Consider the following 6,441-nt stretch of genomic DNA (forward strand, 5'->3'; position numbering starts at 1 on the left):
GAGGACTAAAGTTTGCAAAGCATTTCCTCGAATATTTTTTCTTCCTCACTACACTTATGAGCTGGTTCCTGGGGAGTTTATTAGCATCCCATTTTTAGTTATAAAGCTGAATTTCAGAGGAATTAAGTTATAACCAAACATCCTTAGTAAATGGTAGATCCCAAAATAAGAGGTCTTTTGACCTCATGCTTTTTCTCCTATAACCACATCTTCCTTACTGCTCAGGCTAAAGCAGATCTCTGCTCTGGATTTAATGAAGGGCTTTAGGAAGAAAGGGAATTAACCCACATTGAGGACACTTGCTTGGTACTCAGGAAGTACGAAGGCCCAAGTACTGACACCATGCTGAACACTGGGAGTCACTCAGCAGTACTCATTATATGCCAGGCATAGGAACTGAGAAAAAAACAGGAAACAACAGACAAGCTCAATCCTGTGGGGATTACATTCCATCGGGGACAGATGGAGGAACAAGAGGACTCCTTGAATGCTTACACTCAGCAACCTCCTATGGAGTGCATACTATGTGCCACAATCTATGTAGGAGCTAGAGATATAGCAGTGAACAAATTGGCTCTTCTAGACCTCTTATGTTTGCAGATGAATTTCATGAGTGCTTTTTCTATTTCTATTAATAACATTGTTGGAATTTTGATGGGAGTGGAACCACCAATTTGTCCTAGTTATCCCACTCCTTGGTATATAGCCAAAGGAGTTAAAATCAGCATACTACAGTGACATAGCCATGTAAATGTTCATAGCTACTCAATTCACAATAGCCAAGCTATGGCATCAATCTAGGTGCCCTTCATTAGATGAATGGATAAAGAAAATGTTATATACACACACACACACACACACACACACACACACAAATGAAGTATTACTCAGCCATCAAGAAGAATGGCTTTAAGACATTTGCCAGCAAATGAATGGATCTGGAGACTATCATGTTAAGTAAAGTAAGCCAGTCCCCAAAATATGTAAATTTAAAAATATTGTTCTTGTCAGGTCTTTTGGTCACAGTAGTGAAAAGGTTGACCAAACAGATCTATTCACATTTTTCTGCTGGTTCCTTCTGATTTACTTGCCTTTGAAGGACATTTAGTTTTCCTAAGCCAGCTAGAAGGAAGAAGTCAAGGGTGCATTTCAAGTGAGCAAGAATATTTCTTGGATCCAAGTTTTTGCATGAGAGTTTATTAAGTCTTTACATCTTTCCAAGTAATGAAGAAATTAAAAAATTGCAAACTTGAAATGGAACTACCATTTGACCCAGCTATCTTACTCCTTGGTCTATACCTAGAGGATTTAAAAACAGCATACTCCAGTGACGCAGCCACATCAATGTTCAGAGCAGCACAATTCACAATAGACAAACCGTGGAACCCACCTAGATGCCCTTCAATAGATGAATGGATAAAGAAAATGTGGTATATATACACAATGAAGTATTACTCAGCAATAAAAGAGAACTGGATTATGGTATTTGCAGATAAATGGATGGAGTTAGAGAATATCATGCTAAGCAAAGCAAGCCAATCTAAAAAAACCAAAGGCCAAATGTTTTCTCTGATAAGTGGATGTTGATCCATAATGGGTAGGGAGGATTGGGATGAGTGGAGGAATTTTGGATGGTGAAAAAGGGAAGGGGAGGGGGCACGGGAGTAGGAAAGAAGGTGGAATGAGATGGTCATCATTACCCTAGGTACATGTATGATTTCACAAATGTTGTGACCCTACTTTGGGTACAACCAGAGAAATGAAAATTTCTACTCCATTTGTATACAACGAATCAAAGAGCATTTCTGCTGTCATACATAACTGATTAGAACAAATTAATTAGTTAAAAAAATAAACAAAATATAAGAACAAACAAACAAAAAACCAAAGGTCAAATGTTTTCCCAATAGGTGAAGCTAACCCACAATAAAGGGGAGGCAGTGAGGAGAACGGAAGTGCAGTAGACAGTGGGGAATGGAGGAAAGGAGGGGGATAAGCCCAGGTAGACAGTGGCGTGACTGACCCAGCTTTCCCATGTACCTGCATGAAAACAGCAGTGAATCCCACCAGGATGTGCCTCCATAAGAATGAGGTGCTAACTAGAATAAGATGTCTTCTGTACTTGTATCATCATATCAAAATGGATTTTGCTGTTATAAACTAAAAAGAACCAATTTAAATAAGTAAATAAAATTTACATGGTAATAAATATCATGGAGAACAAATGAAGAAAGGGAGGAATCAGGACTGTGGAGTGGGGGGATCGCAATGTTCAGAAGGGTGGTTAGAGAAGACACCACTGAGAAGAGAAGGTTTAAGCAAGACTCTGTGAGGTGAGGGAGTGGACTCTGGGGACATCTGCATCAAGAGGGAACAGGAAGTACCAAGGCCCCAGGGTGAGCACATGCCAGGAGTATTCCAGGAATACCAGGGAGGTCAGTGTATGTGTGGTGTGGATGGCAGGGGAGTGGGGTAGAGCGAGGAGGGGTACAGTGGCTGGGGGTAAATAGGATGGGATAGTCAGGTGGGGTGAAGTGGGGTGGGCTAGATAGATTGGGATAGGACAGATGAAGTGGAATGTGGAGGGATCAGGTGTGGGGGGCTGTTTGAGTGACTGGAGTGGGGTGGAGTGAATTGAGGGGAGGTGACATGGGATGGAGTGCAATGAGAAGGGTGGGTGGGTTGGAAGGGGCTGGATGGGGGTGGAGCAAAGAAGATGTGAGTGAGAAGGCAAGGGGTGTAGTAGAGAGAGGAAGGGCTGATTGTGATGGGGTGGGATATATTTGGTCAAGGTAATAGGCTAGGGGTGGAGCTGGACAGAGAAAACTGGGGCCTTCTAGACATATAGCAGTAAGACTTTGGCTCCCAGCAAGGTGGGGAGCCCTAGGCAGTGTTGACCTCTAGAGTGCCATGACCTGACTACATTTTAACAGCACCAACCACACCACTGTATTGAGAATAGACTGTAGGGAGAGAGGGCGGGACCCAGGAGCCCAGCCAGGAGCTGATGGACTTAATTCAGGTGAGAAGTTTTGGAGGCTTAGACCAAGGTGGCAACTGGAAAATGATCAAATTGGGGAGTTATTTTTAAAATAGAAATGTCTGTGCTGGATCCTTGAATGTGAGGGGGAAGGGAGAGTTCAGGACATTTTCAAGGTTTTAATCTGAGCAACTAGAAAGATGCAGTTGCCACTGAATTGACTTGGGAGTCTGCAGGACCAGGATCAAGCGGACCTGGTGTTTCACTTAGGAAATTTTGAGGTGCCATGTACCCAAGTGTCAGATAGGAAGCTGGCCATCTAAGTCTGCAGTTCGGGGGAGAGGTGTGAAATCAAAAAAGAAAATAAAGGATCATCAGATCAGACAACATGAGAAGGTTCCTACCAGCCAAAGACCAGACAATTAACAAGACTGTTAACTGCAATTCATTGGCACACAGAGAATATGTTTAAAATTCCGTGTGTTCATACATTACTAGAAAGTGTCATTGGTTCCTTTAAGGATGCTACAGAACACACTCATTATTCAAAAACTGGTAAATAAGAGAAAATAATTAAGCATTTAAATTGCCTTTCCTTTATGAATTGCACTTCCTGATGATCAAACAGTTGATGAAGGAAAGTTGTTTTTTTTTTTAAATAGAAGTATTCTGATACATTAAGAAGGAACAATGGAGGTAGACAATCACCATCCTGTGAACCCTTAGGAAATATTGATCCCAGACAGTAATCCATAGCAGCCAAAGCTTCTCGCTGGACAAGATGTGCCTCCTGTCAGACACCAGCTGTGAAGTATTCTTACCCCTGAAATGGAAACGGGCTCCAGTTAAGCCTCCAGATCTATTTACTAGTTCACAGGAAAAACAGGAGGCACAGAGGACATGCTGAGGGACACTCAGTAGTTACAATGAGCCAGGTCCAGAATGCAAAACTCACAGCAAAAGCAGCCCGGTTTCTTCAACAAGTGAACTGCTATACAATAAGAAGGTGAAACATTCATAAATTAAGATACTTAAGAGCTATATATCAACTTAATGTGACATATGAATACCTCTAGATGCCCTTTCAAATATACTATTGAGTAGATATTTGATAATATTAAGGAGCTATTGCCATTTTCAAGTGTGATAATAATAATAATGCAATTATGTTGGAGAAAAAATCTGAAGGTTTTTAAAAACCTATATTAGAATATCTACAGTTCAAACTGTGATACTGCAGATGGGAGTAGAGGGATGGAACATGGGCATTTATTATACAATTTGTAATACAATAGTATATGCTTTAAATTATCTATAATTATAAAAATGCTTAATAAGATAGTTATTAACATAATATGCTCGAACTTTCCCACAATGAACCCAACACCAAAAGCATATAAAAAATTCAAGGACAAGTAAAATCATTTATTGCAAAGGGCTCCCAGTGAGAGATACATTAGGGATAATAAAGGGGAACCAGGAAACTTTCTGGAGTGGTGAAAATGTCCTATATCTCTATCCTAGGTGAGGCTTTCCTATGTGTTTGCAATCATATAAATAGTCACAAAGCTATAAGATATGCACATTTTATTGTAGGTAAAAATTATATCTCAATTCATTTAAAAAATGAGTAGGAGAGTCACCAGCACATAAATGGTTTCCAAATTTATAAGACTAGATGAAATTGTTAAAGAGCAAGTGGGTGGGGAATGGAAAAAGGATCAAGAGCTGTGTTTGGAGGCTTTTCAACTTCTAAGAGCCTAGGAGATGGGGAAAAAAAACAGAATAGGCGGTGGAGGACAGTCAGTGGGGTGAAAGGACAGCATGACAGTGAGGGGCATCAGGAGCCAACTGAAGGAAGGTCTCTTCTGGGTAAGACGCCGCAATGCACTGAGGAGTGCTCTTGAGCACCTTCCAAAGAGTTCCCAGTAGAGGGAGAAAGGCAGCCAAAGTCAGGACTTGGTGTGAAGGCTGTTCCAGAATGCTAAGAGAGAGACAGCACAGAAGAATGGTCAGGACTTGGCGGTGCTGGTCTGGGTGGGTCCATCCAGTAACTCTATTTGCAGACCTGTGACCAGAGCCAAACAACCCCACTTTACTGAGCCTTGCAGTCCTCGGGTATGAAACAAATAGTGACTTTTGTCTTAGTCTGTTCGAGTTGCTATATAAAAATATTGCATAGACTAGATGGCTTCAAATCAACTGAACCTTATTTCTTGCTGTTCTGCAGGCTGGAAGTTCAAGATCAAAGCCCCAGCAGACCTGGTATCTAATGAGGATCTGCTACCTGGTTCATAGATTATATGGGGGATCTCTGAGGACATTTCACTGTTTTCTCACAGGGCAGAGGGAGCCAGGGTCTCTCTCTCTCTCTGTGGCCTCTTCTATAAGGGCACTAATCGCATTCACAGGGGTTCTGCCCTTATGACCTAAGCACCTCCATAGGCTCTACCTTCTAAAAACTATCACTTGTTGGGGTAGGATTTTGGCATGGATTTTGAAGGTGGGAGATACAAAACCAGGATACAAAGCTTCACACCAAAGCAATGGAAGATGAATGGCATTCACACCTGGGAGACCTAGAGGGGAAATTAAATTAAGAGATTATCTCATTTTAAAAAAATAATTTTTATTTAAAAAAAAATAAAAGAAGTTAGGAGAGTTGATTTTCAGGAACTCTGGCTCCAGAAAAGCCCTGAGGTGGTGGAAAGTCAAGAGTGAAGGAAGAGCCACCCCAAATCAGTGGGTATGCCTGGGCCCTCCTCAAAGCCCTCCTCTCTAGAGCAGGGGTTTGAAGTAGACTGCTGGCTACACTCGGGTTGCAGCCATGACCTTGCTGGGCCCTGACAGTGACAAGAACAGAGCCTGTAATTATTAACCTTGCCACTTGTTTCTGTAAGTTTATTGTGACAAGACAATGCAATAAGGAGGGAGGTAATCAAAAAGCAATTTTGTAGCAGTAAGCTTAAAGTGACAAAGCTTGCTTTTCCTAAATAAATCACCATTATTCCCATAAGGCTCAGGACTGACAACTTGGGTTTCCTTAGTAACCGAGTACTTAGCTAAACCTGTGGCCCAGTGTGATAGAGAGTAAGCAGCATCTGGAGGGAAGAACCACTTGCCAAGTCTTTCCCAGGGGCCCCTGTACCTTACAGGTGAGAGCAGGCGCCATTAGCATTCCTGCCTGCACGCTTTGCATCTGCAGTATTCCCCGGGGATCCCTGAGGTCTATGACATGTAGTAATTTGTTATTTTGAAGCATCATTAATTTGGTTTTTGAGAACCATTTGCTTTGCTAGCGAGTGAGCAGGTTTGCGAACCCCAGCATCCAGATCTCAGCGTGGTCTTTGCGGTATACAAGAGAAAACTCGTGATCACGGAAACTGTACCAAAAAAAAAAAAAAAATGGTTTCTCCATGAATTGTGCTCCCAAAAAAGAAAGCCAAGAGCTAATGGTGGCG

The sequence above is a fragment of the Ictidomys tridecemlineatus genome, chromosome 11 (assembly GCF_052094955.1).
Source record: "Ictidomys tridecemlineatus isolate mIctTri1 chromosome 11, mIctTri1.hap1, whole genome shotgun sequence".
NCBI lineage: Eukaryota > Metazoa > Chordata > Mammalia > Rodentia > Sciuridae > Ictidomys > Ictidomys tridecemlineatus.